Below are 16,612 nucleotides of genomic sequence, written 5' to 3' on the forward strand. Positions count from 1 at the left end.
ATTACAAGTCACCCATGCACAGTGTATTGCTCATTGGTTTTTTTTATATTTACAGTTGCAGAGTTATACAACCATTGTTATCTTTTTTATCCCCTCCCAAGAAAAGCCCATTCCTATTGGTGGTTAGTTCTCATTTCACCAGTTCCAGGTAGCCACCGAAGTACTTCCTGTTTCCCTAGGGTTACCTATTCTGGACATGTTCAGATGAATTTACATGCTGTCTGTCTTTCTGATTGGCTTCCTTTCTGCACACATTATTGGTTTCCAGTTCATCAGTCTCCTAAGATGTTCCGTGTTATAGAAAACAATTCATTTTTTATTGCCGTATAGTTAGGCACCGTGTGGATATATTACATTTTGCTCCTTTGTCCACCGGCTGATGGACAGGTCTGTTTGAGCTGTTTAGTGTTATGAGTCATTCTGTTGGATGGGGCCATAGTTCAGTGGTAAAATACTTGTTTTGATGCACAAGGTCCTGGGTTTGACCCCCTCCCCAGCATTGCCAATAAGTAAGTACATTTTAAAAGTGAATATTGCTGCTGTGAACATTAGATGATGTATAAACATCTTGGTGTGGACATATGTTAATGATTTGCTTAAGAATAGGTTGGTTGGATCATATGGTAACATAATCCCTTGTTTAATTTTAAAAATCTTTGTTTATAAATGTTTCTCTCTCTGTCTCTCTCTCTCTCTCTCTCTCTCTCTCTCTGTGTGTGTGTGTGTGTGTGTGTGTGTGTGTGTGTGTGCGCGCGCGCGCGTCAATCAGAGAACAACCTTGGCAATGGGTCCCTATCTTTGACCTTACTTTATTATTTATTTATTTATTCATTTATTCATTCATTCTATGTATATGAGTACACTGTACTTCACACACACCAGAAGAGGGCATTAGATCTCATTCTAGATGGTTGTGAGCCACCATGTGGTTGCTGAGAATTGCACTCAGGACCTTTGGAAGAGCAGTCAGTCAGTGCTCTTACCTGCTGAGCCATCTCTCCAGCCCCTTAAAGATTTATTTATTTTATGTATGTGCTTAAGAAAGGGTCCCTTAGTCACTGCTGTGCACCCTGAGCTAGCTGGCCTGTGAGTTCCTAGAGATTCACCTGCCTTTGCTTCCCAGTGACTGATACCACCAATTAAACTGAAGTGTCCTATTAAAAGTCCACCGACTAAATGAGAAGTTTTATTTCTGTGCCCTCAGTTCTGTGCTCTCGAGAGGCTATGTGCTCCTATGAATCAACACAGTGCATGCAGCCCTGATGCAGTACTTTCGAGGGGGCAGGGACAGGGATGTGGAGGGCTAAATCTGCAGATTGGAGTTGCCAGATAAGAGGATTGCCATTTTTAACAGTGTTAAGTGCTCAACATGGACAGTCTGAATGTGTTCGTTTGATAATCCTTAATTTCTTTCAATAGTATTTTAGTTTCTTGTGACTTTTTTCATTTGTATTTTTATTATTTATTTATTTTTGAGACAGGGTCTCTCCTCATAGCTCTCTGACTGTCCTGGAACTTACTATGTAAATGAGGATGGCATTGAACTCAGAGATTCTCCAGAGGTGTGCACTCACACCTAGCCTTTCTTGCTTGCTTTAAAAAAAATGATTTATGGGGCTGGAAGGTTGGCTTAGGGGTTAAGAGCCCTGGCTGCTCTTCCAGACAGAGGTCCTGCGTTAAATTCCCACACCTACATGGTGGCTCACACTATCCTGTGGGATTCTATGTCCTCTTCTGGTATACATTCATGTAGATACAGCACCATACAAGTAAAGTACATACATTAATAAGTCTGAAAAAAAGAACTATCTATTTATTTGGGGTGCCGGAGGTTAGAGGACAACCTGCAATCCACTACTTCCACTGTTGGGTGCCGGGACTGAACTCAGATGCTCATGCGTGTACGACAGCAAGAGACCTGCTGAGTCATGTCATTACTCTGGGCTCTCTTCTTAATTATGTTTTCAGATTCTTCACTATTATTATTGTATAGGAACAGATCTCATTTTTTAAAGATTTAGTGTGTGTGTGTGTGTGTATGTGTATATGTGTATGTGTGTGTGTATGTGTGTGTGTATGTGTGTGTGTGTATGTGTGTGTTGAGGGGGGCCTATGCTCATGCTTTGTCCTACATGTGCAGGTCTGAAGGTAGTTGGTGTTCTTTGGAACTTTCTGGGTCCCAGAGATAAGCTCAGGTCAGCAGGTTTGGCAGAAAAATGCATGAGCCATCTTGCCGGCCTCTTGCAGTTTTTGCATTGAGCTTTTATTCTTCATGGGGTGTAGAGAGACAGGTGCTTCAAAGCAAGACATTTTGTAAATCTGCGCTTACTTGTGATGCGTAGGTCTGGAGAGTGGAAGTGGACGGTGGAGGTGCGGTAGAGGAAAGGTTGGAAGGCTTTGGCTGTTTGGCTGCTTTTTACTGTGCAGGTCTCACCTGGACATCTCACCCCTGCTCTCTTCTACCTAACAAAGATCCCATCTCCCAGCCACACCATTTCTCCTTGTGTTTTTCTTCTTCTGCATGGCACCTAGCACAAACCTGAAATATACTGTTTGTTTACCGGTGTGGCCATCTTCCCTGCTCTCATCTAAGATCTCATTCATGCTGCTGGTTGCTATGTCCCCAGCACCTCGCCTATGGTTTATACTGTGATCAAACATGAGCGATCCTCTGCCTTTCCTGGGTGGTGTGCATCAGGGGGATGGGGACATGGCGGTTCCTAGGCCTCACACATGCCTGGTAAGCATTCAACTGCTGAGAAGTTATTTCATCTTTGGTTCTGTAGAACCAGACGGGTGTCAGGTGAGCTGCACCCCCATCCCCTCTATCCCAAGCCTACAACAGTGTCTCTGTCAGGAGGACGCCTCTTTCAACACGGTCACCCACAAAGTACCGTCTGTGTCCACATCACCTACACATCTACATCAGCCTCTGGCAGGTTCTCACACAGCTGCCAGTACAATTAGCTGGACCTGGAAAACACTACCGTTGCAAACTTCTGGAAGCCCCGACTTGCCGTCTGAGGTTGTTGCCGTCTGAGATTGTGTGTGGGGTATATTGTCAGGACTCTCACAGAAGCAGTTCAAGATTCCTGTCCCTCACTCAGTGCTGTGTGCCGAGTACTGCCCCACAACGCCGGAGTGTGTAGGCAGAGGAACACTCTGAGAGTTTGTCCCAGCTGTCTTCCACTGGTCTCACAAGTGATTTCTTTCTGGAAGCATCTATGGGTGGGTTATGGGTTCCCCGATGACTCTGTTTGGGCCTCTTTCTGAGGTTTTCATACTGTGTGGGAACTTTCCCCCAGCAAAAAAAACGTTAACTTTTAAAAAGAGCAGAAAAGAAAAAAAGGAGGTATCCCATGAGGGAATGTGGATTCCTCTCTGGCTCCATCTAGTCTCCGGAGTCCTGCGTGTGAGGAGGGGGAGGCGTGTGTTGCTTGTGAATGAATTACTCAGGGATGCTGGATTCCAGCAAACCCTGCCTTCCCACTTCCCTGGCTGTATGGCCTTAAGTGGGGGAGTGTTGTGAAATTACATAGCGAATGTGTCAGAGCCGTGCCTGGTACACCCTCGTAAAATGTTGCCTGAGATTTTAGTTTGCTCTCTGGGAACAGCTTGTGCCTCAGTTTTCCTGACCTGAAAAGCAGGGATAATTCTGCTGTCACCTGTCCCACCCTCTAACTTGCAGCCTCGAGGACAGAAGGGTTAATAGCCTCAGGCTTCCAGGGCCCCGAGTGGGGGAAGGTGCCCCATAATGGAGTATTGTTGTGCTGTTGACTGATCTGGCTTTGTTTGAGTCTTCAGTGTTTGACTTCCTGCACTTAGTGCCGCATCTGCTTAATCTCTTGGAGATATTTGTAGTCCTCAGCTGCAAGGTGCTTACCTCCTGGGGCTGTGACCTGGGTCCTCATCCAGCAGGGGTGTGCTAAGTAGTGCTGGGAAGCTACATTTTCATGGTTGGGCCCCCCAGCAATCAGGAATGAGAGAAATGCAGCAAGTATGACCCACACGCGGAACTGGCTCTGAATAGGACATTTATTGAAGAGGTTTCAGCCGGAGGCAGCGGGCGCTTTAATTCCCGAGGTTGTTGGTGGCCCTGTGTCGTTTGCCCAGCCCGAGCCTGTTAACTGCTGGGCTGCCAAACTCCAGAGAGAATGCAACTCCCCGGCCCCTGGCCACCTTCCCAGAGCTGCCGTCTGTGTTGGGATGGGAGCCCTTTTGAGGAAAGCGGTAGGTAGCCTCGGGACCGGGCCAAGGGTGTCGAAGCGGGACTCTGTGAACTCTGGGACTCCAAGCCTTGCCTGGCAACCTCTGGGGACCGTGGTGAGCAGCCACAGGCTTGGGGCACAAAGTCTTAGAGTCCCTAGAGGTTCAGAAATAGAAGACCACATCTGGTTCAGTGTAGAAAAGTGACTTCTATTTACCTTGCCTGCCTGCTTCCAGTAGGTTTGGCCATGTGACTGGCAGACAGTCCTGTGGCTTTTGGAGTGTTTTGCTTGGGGACTTCAGAGGTCCTCACGCCACATTTATTGGTGGGTGGCTAGAGAAGGTCCTGAGTGATTTCACTGTCCCCCTACCCACATACATATATGCATAATGGGAAAAGATAATCTATCTTCTTCCCAGAATCCATAAGAGGTGATAATGGTGGTTGTTTTAGATGAAATCAGGCGACACCATTACTAGGGGAGGTGAAAAGTGGGTCCTGGATACCTAATGCCAGGCCAGGTGGAACTGCCACCTACCACTTGTGTAGCTCTAGGCAGCAGGTGCAGGGATGGGGGACAGGTCCTTGCTTGGACTTTGATATTTTCTTCTCTTGTGTATCCCTCCCTTTTCTTGGGACTTCCACCAGAGCGGCCATGCCCTGTGTACTAACCTCTGGGGGTTGGTTACAGGTGAGGGAACTGTCGAAATTCTGGTCTTTGTGTGCTCTTAACTGAGGGAGAAGTTTCCTCTCTCCGCTGGAAACTGGTTGGATGAGTTTCCTTTAGGCCTGTCTGGCTGAGGCCTCTTAGCCAGGGTGTCAGGGGCTGGGGGAGGGGAGCAGGTGCTGTGGTGGAGTGGATTTCCTGAGAGGCAGCACGGTGAGGTCTGACTGTCTGTGAGGAGATACACATATGTGCAAATCCCCAAAGTCTGCCTTGGAAAAGCCACTCCCCTAACTTCTGGGCTGGCATCCTTGGGCCCTGGTGGAAGCCCAGGCCGAAGCAGGGGTGGGTTGTGGAGAAGCTACAGATGAGGAAGTTGGTGGTTTAACTACATCAGTCCCGGAGGGAGCTTCTCTTGTGCATTTGTTACTGTACCTGGAAGCTCATTGCTTAGAATTAGGAAGGAGCCAAGACTAGGAGAGGGAGGGAACATGGTGGCAGCCTCACTTCCAATGTGTGTGGGAAAAGAAGGTAAATGATGTGGGGGGGGGTCCCTTTGATTCATATGGACCCTTCCCCAGCCCCAGGTGAGAGCTATGGGTCCCTACTCCTAAAGGGAGATCCCCCTCCAGCTTTTCTACCTTATCCCCAACCCCTTAGAAAAAAGTCACATAAGCCCAGACTGGACACATACTAAGGATAGCTTTGAACTTCCAGTCTTTTGTTTCTGCCTCTCTCTCTCTTTTTTTTTTTTTTTTTTTTTTTTTGGTACTGGGCATCAAACCCAGGCTTTCGTCCCAGGTAAGCACTTTAGCCACTGGGCTGCCTCCCAGCTCTTCTCCCTGCTTTTCTAAAACACCTAATTTACATGTTGCTTTGCATCACTTTGATTTTTGGGTCACACATCTCTCTGAGCTGAGTCGGAGTGGGTCTTACTCCTTTCCAGTAATCTCTGAGGTGCTTCCCCCTAACCCCCAACCCCTTCCCTTTATTCTAGAAATCTGTGGCCAAAAGTCTGCTGATCCTGGGCCTTTCTACCTTCTTTGAAGAAGCCTCAAACACTTCTTCGCCCTGTGGACACCCGGAACTATAATCTCATTCTCAAGTGCTGTCTTTTTAGGGCATATTTTCCGGTCTCATCTCCTAGAGCCAGTTTTCCACCTGCTGGGTTGCTTGATCTTCCAGATCTGCGCTGGTCGTCCTTTCCCATAAAGCATTTCGGTGACCCCAGGTCCCACTTCCCAGGCCTTGTTGCTCTAGATGCTCTCCCTTTAAAGGGGTCCAGCTTTGCTGACGCCTTTGGATCTCTTCACTTGGCTTACTCCTCATTTGTGATTCAACCAAAATATCATCTACTTACGGAGCTTCAGAGCCCCAGGCATACTTCCACCTCCCTTAGCCTCTTTTATTAATTCATTATTGACCTCAGTGCTAGAACTTAAGGCATTGTTACATAGATAATCTGCCCACAAGCCCTTTTCCTTCTAGAGTTCAAGCTGCTCAAAGACAGAGGCTGTCACCAATTTAAGTGTCCCCAGGGCCTAGCATCATGCTCAGAAGTGTTACATTCCTAAACTGGAGGCCTTCTGGAGCTCTCTACTCTGGATATTTTGTGTTTTATCTTCACAGCAGAAGGTCTTGAACCCAAGACCTAAAACATGCTAGAAAGCAGTCCCCAAGCCATGTCCCCCAGCCCATGCTGCCACTTAATCCCTTTTTGTGATTGATGCACTTGTTTCTCCTAATAGAAGAAACTCTTGTGAGTGCGGCCTGTGTGTGATTCATTGTTATGTCTCCCACGTGGCTGCCACAGTGTCTTTGTGCTAAGTAGGCGATGAATAAATGCTTGTTGAGTGGGTGAATTCTCAAGCTCAAAGCTTAGGGATGGCAGCTAGTGTTCTCCCCAAGCAAGAGTAGGCATGGAGGTGCGTAGCCCCTTCAGAGGAAGGCTGACATCTTTTTTTTAAAATGTATTTATATAAGTACACTGTAGCTGTCTTCAGACACACCAGAAGAGGGCATTAGATCTCATTACAGATGGTTGTGAGCCACCATGTGGTTGCTGGGATTTGAACTCAGGACCTCTGGAAGAGCAGTCAGTGCTCTTAACCACTGAGCCATCTCTCCAGCCCAGAATGCTGACATCTTAGTCACTGTGACGAGGCACCATGACCAAGGCAGCTCAGAGTGGAAAGCATTTAGTTGGGGGCTTGTTTATGTTTTCAGAGGGTGAGTCCATGACCATGGGCAGGGAGCTTGGCAGTGAGCAAGCAAGCAGGCAGGCATGGCGCTGTAGTAGCAGCGGAGAGCTCACATCTGATTCATAAGCTGGAGGGAGGGATAGAGGGAGGGGGGCAGGGAAGGGAGAGGAAGGCTGGCCCTGGTGTGGGTTTTGAACTCTCAAAGTTCACCTCCAGTGACAGACCTCTTCCAATAAGGCCACACCTCTTAATCCTTTCTAAACAAGTCCACCAATCAAGCATCCAGTTGTCTGAGCCTATGGGGATGGATCACTCTTACTACAAGCACGACAGCAGGCCACAGTCCCAGGCGCTTGTATTCTCCTGCCTTTTCCTGTTTGATGCTCCCTGTGGCTTAGAGCACAGGGTTTCTTCCTTGTTGCTATGACCCTCGAAGCCATTCTCAAACCCAAGGACTAGTGTGAAGGATGGAGGTTGTGCTTTTGCTCCTACAGTGCTTTGGCTCTTTCCCTTCAGGCTTATGGTTCCCCACAGTTCCCCTGCCCTATGGAATGCTAAGGAATGTGTCTTGCTGCGCTCTTACTGAGCAGTGGGGCTCTTACTGACCTCTGCTTTTCTGGTGCGAGTTTCAGTTGAATTACTCTTGTGAGATCGTGAGATCATGGTCTGAACTGTATTGGGACCCTAGAAGATGGATACACACACTGGTTTATTGGGAAGGGCTAGGACACGCTGAACCACCAAATTTGACTTATTATTACTTTACATTTATTTATTGTATGCATGTGTGTGCTTGTGTATGTGTGTGTTTTGTCTGGGAGTGTGAGTGCTACATCATGAGGTGGTCAGAAGACAACTTGAGGAAGCCGGTTCTCTCCTTCACCACGCTAGTTCCAGGGATGACACCCATTGTCTGGCTCGGTGGCAAAACCTTTACCTGCCGAGTTATGATTTGAGATATGGAGGGATACAATTTTAGGTCGAAGTGAGAATATTTTATCCAGGTGCTTATGCAGCAAGTATTTTCTCTCTGGTTCTTGGTTGGCTTCCTGTATGTCGATGTGCAGGTTACTTGTATCTTCCTGTCTTGGAGACAGTCCGTGAGGTTATTGTGACCACTTAATCTGACGAGAACTTGAAGCGTAAGGCCACATGTAGTTTTGGGAAAGTAAAGATCTACCTGCTTCCAAGCCTGTGGTATGAACTAGTACATTTTAAACTTCTGTTGCATGGCCGCCAAGTTGTCTCTTCTCTGCTGAGAGCACTGCAGACCCCAATAGATTCCCACCGCGCTTCTCCCATGCCTTTGACTCTCTATCAGCAACAAATGCTATAGTTGTGGTTCCTTTTCTCCTTTTGCAGCTAGCTCCTCACAGGCCTCAAAACAAGCAGCTCTCCAAATGAGGGTGAGGCTGATAACATGGGGAGTTTTCAGGGCTGAGGCTTGGGCCCCTAACCTTGATGTTTGCTAATAAGTAGTAGTGGTTGTGAATAAGAGGATGTGTGTGCGGGGCTGGAGAGATGGCTCAGTGGTTAGAGCACTGACTGCTCTTCCAGAGGTCCTGAGTTCTGGTATATCTGAAGAGAGCAACAGTGTACTCAATAATAGTATCTCAATAATAATAATAATAATAATAATAATAATAGTAACTCAATAATAATAATAAACAACAACAACAATAATAAAAGAGGATATGTGTGTGTGTATGTTTAAGTGCTAGAGATTGAACCCAGGACCTGGTGCATGTTAGGTAGGTACCACTTACCTATATCCCCAGCAACCCCTTATCCCCGAACCCTTTAAACCCTAGAAATGAGGGGCTAAAGAGAGAACTAGTGGTCAAGAGTACTGACTTGGGTTCAGTTCCCAGCACCCATATGGCAGTTCACAACCATGTGTAACCCTAGTTCCAGAGGATCCAGTGCCGTCTTCTGGACTCCATGGGCACCAGGCACACAAAGAGTGCACAGATATATATGCAGGCAGAGCACCCATACACATAAAATCAATAAAAAAGGATGTTTTAAACCCAGAGAGGGAACACCCCTTCAATAGGTTTGCAGTTGCTCCTAGCACATCCTTCTAGAACCTTTACTGTTTCTAAGGCATTGGCTGCTTTCTCTTCTGGTACTTTGTATCTTTCTCTGCTTGGTGACAAGATTTGCCAGAAGCCATGTAGACTTAGCCCAGCTGTGAGCAAAAGTAACCACCCTCCTCTGTCCATGTGAAATTTCTTGCTAGGCTGCTTTCTTTGGAATCCTTATAGGAGACCTTATCGCCGCAGTCCCATGTCTAGACTTGGCCGCCTGCCCTCTCCTCCAGCCTTTTATGACTGATCACTGAGTCTGTGGCATGGCAGGGCTGCCTCTGTGGGGCCAAGTATGACGAGATTGCTGGGGTGAATGATCAGTCACTGATGCTGGGGACGTCTAGGCTCATGGGACTCGGGCAGTGACTAATGTTAGTACTCAGGAGGAACTGGCTCAGGTCTTGGTCTCAACAACTGTTCAGGCTTTTCCTGACTGTGGAAGGGAAGGAGAGGAGTTCTAGAACTGCAGTTCTTCCCGTGGGGGTTTATTGAGTACCTACTGGTGCTTTGCCCCATTCAGACCCAGCTTGCTGGGATCCTATAGGCTTAGGCCCAAAGAAACATATGTTCACCATACAGATGCTGGGAGTTGAACCTGGTTCCTCTATATGAGCAAGCTCTTAACTACCGAGCTAGCTCTTTACTTCCCTCACCACCACCCCTAATCTTCAAGGTGTGTGGGGCGGGGGTCAGTTTTTATTCTGGTTTCATGGGGCTGTGTGTTCCTTTCTCTTTATGACTTCCAGAGGCAGCTGTATTCCCTTTGACTGTGATCTTCCTCTGTGGTCAAAGGCAGTAGTGTAACATCTCCCGGTCTGACTTGGCCTTCCTCATCCTGTAGACTTCTGACTAAGGCTTCTGCTGGGGTGCCTTTTATGATATGTTGGGCTTTCTCAGTGAATCCAACATAATTTCCACTTCTCAATATTCTTTTCAGTGGTTTTCAACATGTGGGTCATGACCCCTTTCGGGTTCGAACAACCCTTTCCTGGATCACACATTAGAGATCCTGCCCATCAGGTAATTTACATTACGATTTGTAGCAGCAGCAAGATTATAGTTATGAAGTAACAATGGAGACACTTTTATGGTTGGGGGCCACCACACCATGAGGAACTGCGCAGCGTTCAGAAGGTTGAAAACCACTGCTTTATTTGATCACACCGTGAAGACAAGATTCTGTAGGTTCCAAGAACTGGGATGTAAATGTCTTCAGTTTGGAGGGGCACTAATTGTCCGACAGTAGAATATACATTGCCGTTGGGAGGGATTATGAATGATTGAAGCAGGGTAGATTCTGAAACTGGCAACTGGGCTAGTATAGAGGGGGAGTATGTAGGGAGGAGGGGGCTTCCAAGTGTCGGAGCAAGCATGATGGACATGCCTAGGTTGTCAGAAAGGAGCAGTAAGAAGTAGGAGGGTGTCCTCCCTCTGAAGCGAGGTGCCAGGGGCTTTCCTTCTCCTTGAAGGTCAAGCTGGGCTTTTGGATGTCAGTTGTAGGTTCAGTTTTCCTCTGGAATTCAGGTGGGAAGACCCCACTGGCATTGTCCTATCCTCCTGGGCAACTGTGGTCTTGCTGCCTTCCATCCAGCCAAGGGCTCCTGTTGCTCCTGGGTGGTGGGAAAATGGATTCTCCAGAGAAAACGAGTCCCAGCCAGCTGGGCTGGCCTTGGGTGGCCCTGAAACCCCGGTCACACTGTTCACACAACCTCTCCAGAACACAGTGCTCACATTGAACACAGTCACTCCCCAGGGACCGTCTCGGGGCTTAGGGCCCTTGAATCTCTAGGAGGCATGGAATGGGTGGAATGGGCCTGTGAGCAACACTTGGGGAAAGTGGCCACACCCCCTGAAGGCCCTCCCTCCCCTGAGAACCTCTAAGGGGTGTGTGTAGCTTTAAGAACACACTGGCAAAAGCAGAGCTTCTGGGAACACTTAGGAAGTAAGTATGGTGTGGGGCGTGGGCCTAGCTGTGGGGAGAACACAGCTCAGTAAAGGTTTGCGGGTCTTGTTCCTCGGTCCGTTCCAGTGGAAAACTTGTGGATGTTCTCTATTGATTCCTTCTGGCACCCTCTCTAGGGAGGTTCTGAAAGTAGAGTTGGGGATTGCTCTGGGGAAGGTCAAAGGTCCTTTGGCTGCTCTGTTCTCCAGAGTTTGGGATGGGAGGCCAAGAAGGCCAGTGGATGGCAGCTGTACTGTCTCTGAGGAAGAACTGCTGATGAGAAGAGGGTGGATGAGTTCTTCTCCGACAGGGACCCATGGACTTTGGATCAATTCATTACCTTTAGAGCCTCCCACCCTCGCTCCTTTTCTTTGAGTTGTTGAGGTAGGCGTGGCATGTGGGGCTTCCTGTGTAGGGTGAAGGGTAATAGGTGAGAGAATGATTGGAACCCAAATATTTATGGGGAGTCTCTTACCTGCCCACCTTCCCACCTGCCAGACCCCCAGTTCTTGAGGGTCATCAAGAACTCTTATCTCTCCTGCCTTCTCCGTTCATCCTCCAGAGAGGGACAGTTAGAGGCAGTGTAGACAATTCTCAGGGGTCTCCCCAGGATCAGCAACAAGTTCCAGACGGTCCAGTGGGTTCCTGTGTGGGAGGATCTTTTGTGAAGGGAATGGTGTCTGAGTGACAAGAGGCCCGATGACAGTATAGAGCCTCTGTGGATTTGGGGGAATCCCCCTTTTGGGTCAAATTGAGGGCACACTGTTGAGACATAGTTGGAAGGGAAAGGTGTGCACTTGACTCTACTAGGAATCCAATGGGCCTGTTACTGCCTGCCTGCCTGCCTGGGACTCAGGGCAGGTTCTGGGGTGGGGGTGGGGGTGGAGTCATACACTTTAGATGGGTGTGGGTGAAGGAAGGCAGGAGGTAATATTTCAATTTAGATATAGGAGGAGAGGAGGAAGGGGAAGGAAGGAAAGATGGAGAGAAGGAAGGATGGGTGGGTTTCTCTTCCCTGGATTCTTTGGAGAACCTCTCAAAGAGGGTTTCACAGGGTAGGACTTGAGCTTCAGTTCTGCAGAAGACTGGCTTATGATAAGCGGCTGGCTGACCAGTGCTGAGCTGAGCCCGGTCTCTGTGGACAGCTGTAGAACCTGACTGGTGGGTGGGTGGGCTTGAGTCTGGGCTGCTGCTGCACTTTCCCTAGGAGACCTTGTCTTATGAGACTTAGAAGACAAGTTTGAACCTGGCAGTGGTGGCTCACGCCTTTAATTCCTACGTTTGAGAGGCGGAGGAGGGGGGGATCTCAGAGTTCAAAGCCAGCCTGGTCTACAGAATTCCAGGACAGTTATCATTACACAGGAAACGGTCTCAAAAAATAAATAAATAAAAAGCAAACAAGCAAACAAACTAAAGAACCAAATTCTGGTTTAGGGTGACTCTTCCATGGTGGGTGCTGCTCATCAGATAGAAATGACATGTAGCTTTGCCCTAGGGACATTTGGGTCTATTTGGCTTAGGGGGTCTTACGCTGTGCACCGGGCAGTGACTCTGGGCAGCCTCATGAATAGGAGATGTCTTTGGTCAGCACCCTGTGGCTAGCCTAACTTCACTTCTAAATCCTGCTCCACCATGTTCACTGCCACTCGGGTTCTTTGGACTTTCCTTTCTTGGCCTCCCTCACCAGGAGAGAGACCCTTGTGATCATAGGTAGGACACCCCAGATCACTGGGAGTCTGAACATGTCATCTGAGAAATAGTCTGACCCTGGGAATCCTCTGCTCACTGCTTCCTGGTGGCCCGAGATGCCAGAGTCTGTGTTGCCCACTTGTTCCAGTGCCAGAGCAGGTCGTCGGAGGCTGGCTGTGTAGTACAGAAGTAGCCTTCTCAGGCCTTTGGATGCTCATATCGGTCTCAGGCTTTCAAGTTTGCGTGTGTCCTTGTAACTTATCCTAAAGCAAAGCAGTGGCACGCAGGGACTGTGATTAATGCCTTGCTGATGTAAGGCCCTTTGGTGTGGTAGTGGCTGTGAGAGTGTGGGGACTGGAGGCCCCAGTGTGGCACATCAGTCCCCACACTCAGTATGGTACATCTGGACAAGGACACTTAGAATAGCATCCACCGCAAGGCGTTGCCAGGGACAGGTAAAACTTATCACCCTACAACACTCAGACCATTGAGCAATTGGGCTCTGTTTTGTTTCAGCTCCAGGGGATGCATAGTAGGTATCCTGCTTTTAACCAGACTGCTGGGCTTGCAATCAGAAAGCTGTATTTAACTGAAGAGTGACTCTCAGAAGGTACCTTTCGGAGAACAACTCCCTGGTGTGTGTGTGTGTGTGTGTGTGTGTGTGTGTGTGTGTGTGTGATAGGGTGGGGCTGTGGTGACTCTCACAGTAAGGTGAATGACCTGGCTGGCTATGACATCCATTTGGGATTTGGGTCTTTTCCATTTAGCCTCCCTCCCCTCAGGAGCTGACCTGACCCAGAGACGAATCTGAGAAAGGTTTCAAGCCTTGAGTCCTTTGCCTAGTTGTTTTCTAGCCGGGTCTGACCTGGGTGGAGGTCAAGGACAGGGTAGCGTTTTTTTGAACCTTGGCTCTGTAGAACAGGGTGAGCTGGTTAACGCAAAGGCTCTTTGTGGGATGGAGGGAGCAGCTGCAGAAGCAGAACACAGAGCGCTCCCCCTAAGATGACTCCCTATGCTGTAGGCAGAAGCAAACACCAGCACCAACGCTGAGCTGCCACTGGGCTCTCACCTGTCATGTGACAGAGAGCGTTGTGTTTTATGAAAAAGAAAAGGAAGCCAGGGATATGATGGGTTGAGGTGCCAGGTATGGTGAGGTGGATGGGGGTGCCTCTGTGGGCCCATGCTGAGGCACCCCTTTCCCCTGAGGGAGTAGAGACAGAGAAGGGCAGAGAGAGAAAGAGGCTATTACCAGGTAACTGTGGGGTGGAGCCTAGAAGAAATGCTGACAGATATAATTCATTATAGTGAATGAACTGGATTCACCTGTGCCAGTGTAGATGAACCTTAGAAGGATAGTGTTTAGCAAGAAAAGAGAGAATAATGCATCCTGTATAGCAGTATAACTCCTAAGTGTATGAAATCAAGCCGTACAGGTGTATGAATGAACTGTAGGGAATGCTTATTGCAAACTCAAGGTCTTGCCCACTGTGGACAGGAAAGTAAAAGAGAGAGGAGGGGGAAAGCAACCCTTTTTATAGTGAGTGAGTCAGGCACACCTGGCCGTTACCAGGTTACTGTGGGGGCGGAGCCTAGAGGAAATGCTAACATAGAGTACCTCACAGGGCTCTGTAGAATCCCTTAGCTGAGACACAGTGGCCAAGTACTGACTTCTAAGGGTCTGGCTGAGTTATTGTTGGGCCACAAGTGGCTCTGAGCGTGCTGAACTTTTAGCTTAATAAAGCATCAGCCTGGGGATGTTGCTCCCTTGGTAAAGTCCTTGCCTAGCATTTACGAAACCCTGGGCTTGAACCCCAGCACCCCATAAATTAGTTGTAGTGGCATGTGCCCATAATCCCAGGAACCAGGAGGTGTAGGCAGAGGATCAGAAGTTCAGGGTTATCCTTGGGAGCTAGCTGGAGGCCAGCCTTAGATATTGGAGACCCTGTCTCAAAAAGAAGGGGAAAAAAATCTAGTTAAAAACATCAACTTGTTTACCATTACTAGTCACCAGACTGGTCCTAATGATTCCTGATCATGTAAAGGGTAGCCCAGGGCAGCGGGTCTCAGGCTAATCCCAGTTTCATGAAGTGAGATAGAAGAGACCTGAGGGAACAAGAGTACACAGCAGAGGCCTCCAGGGTCGCTGCTTCTGGGCAGGATCCTCGAGAGAGGACTTCTAGCCTGAGACTGAAAGCTTAAATGCAACATGGAGGAGGTACGGATGGATAGTGCCAGGCAGAGAGGTGACAACTGCAGAAGGCAGAGTCCAGAGACCCCGGTTTCTAGGTCCGAACAGACACTAAAGTGCGCTAAAGTGACAGCAGTTTATAGATGGGTCCTCTCGACACAGCTTAGGCCCTTGCCTGTGGTCCAGGTCTGGTCTGGTAGTTTCTGAGTCTCAGGTTGGAGTTAACGCTCCGGAGAGTAGAGAGGTAAGAAAAGTGCCCGGCGTTTCTCCTCTTCCTTTCCTCCTCCTCCCCTGAGGAAAAGCAACCAAGTGAGCATCCTGGCAGCTTTGGTCCCTTGGGTAGGCGTGGGGTGTTCTGACTCTGCGCTGTGAGCAGTAGTACCATCTGCTCGGGGAATGAAGGCCATCTATGGCTGTTTGCCTCACCTGGGTGCAGCTTCCTGCCTGCTGAGCAGTCCTGCCCAGCTGTGGCTCAGCCCCGGGGAATTTCCTGCTGTGACTGAGTCAGGGGCCTGCCTGCAACCAGGTACCTGGGAAGAGGGCAAGGAGGAAGGCCATGGGCTCAGTTTTTATCATCTTTTCTCTTCCCTCTGAGTAGAGAGAAAGTTTCAGGTACAGGTGGGAACACTGGTATCCTGAGAGAATTACCTGCGGGTTGTAAGAAATTAGGAGCTGGCAGGTGAGACCTCAGTGGGGGTAAAGGTGCTAAGCCTGGTGATGACTTGAAATTAATGGCAGAAGGAGAGAACCATATACGTACATTCCACATATATGGATGTATGCATACATACATATGTACACATACACACACACAATCATAAACGTAGCATTTTTTTTAAAAAACGAGCCAACTTTTGGCCTACCCTGTGCAGTGGGTCCAGAGGGGCAGGCACGTGAGCTACACATTGTGATAACCATCATTATCATCATGTACTGGTGATAGTGGAACATTCACTCTGCCATGCACCATGCTCAGAGGGCAGGCAGTGGCTTGCATCACCTTTGAGGACATAGCTCTAGGGTACGCTCTATTTTGCAGGTAAAACCCAAGAGGCTAAGCACTTTGCCTAAGTGGCTGGTTTGTCTAGTCTTCTTTCTTCCTTTTTAAAAAGAATAGTTTTTTGATAGAGTCTTATGAAGCCCAGGCTAACCTGGAATTCACTGTCTGGATGAGTGAACTTGAACTTCTGATGCTCTTGCCTCTAGTTCCCAAGTGCTGGGATCACAGGTACAAACCACCATGCCTGGCTTTATACAGTGCTAAAGCGTACAGCCTTGGGCATGCCAGGCAAGCACTTTACCAACTGAGCTATATCCTCAGCCCTTAGACCTGGGTTTTGAGTTCTTCGGAAGGCTACTGTGTTAGCTTTAGTAGCCTCTACTGTCTGGGGGGCCTTGCTTTTCTGAGAGCTTACTGTCGCCTGGTGAGGTCTTACAGTCTCCACCCTGGGAACCAGAGAGAGGCTGAATTGCTGGGATCCAGAAGGAGTGGGACTTGAGCGTCCTCAGCAGTCAGTGTCTGTCGTCTGCGGGGACGGTCTCCCCCGGGGTTTAGTTTTTGTTCGTGTTTTTGTTTTTAATTTATTACACTTATTTATTTGGGAGGTGGCTGCTCGAGGTGGCTCACATGG

The 16,612-nt window shown here is 48.6% G+C and overlaps 1 protein-coding gene across 13 annotated transcripts in view; it reads left to right on the plus strand.

Moving 5' to 3' along the window:
* PLEKHG3 (pleckstrin homology and RhoGEF domain containing G3) overlaps nucleotides 1–16,612 on the plus strand; it is a 42,939-nt gene that overhangs the window by 8,299 nt on the left and 18,028 nt on the right. The window contains exon 1 of one of the 13 annotated variants that reach the window (XM_080928245.1): nucleotides 11,376–11,488. The exons of the other annotated variants lie outside the window; for them this stretch is intronic. The gene's annotated coding sequence lies outside the window, so the exon portion shown is untranslated. Of the gene's footprint in view, nucleotides 1–11,375; nucleotides 11,489–16,612 lie in introns of those variants that run through there. 13 annotated transcript variants of the gene reach the window in all.

This window comes from Micromys minutus (assembly GCF_963924665.1).
Source record: "Micromys minutus genome assembly, chromosome: 1".
In the NCBI taxonomy this organism is placed as follows: Eukaryota; Metazoa; Chordata; class Mammalia; order Rodentia; family Muridae; genus Micromys; species Micromys minutus.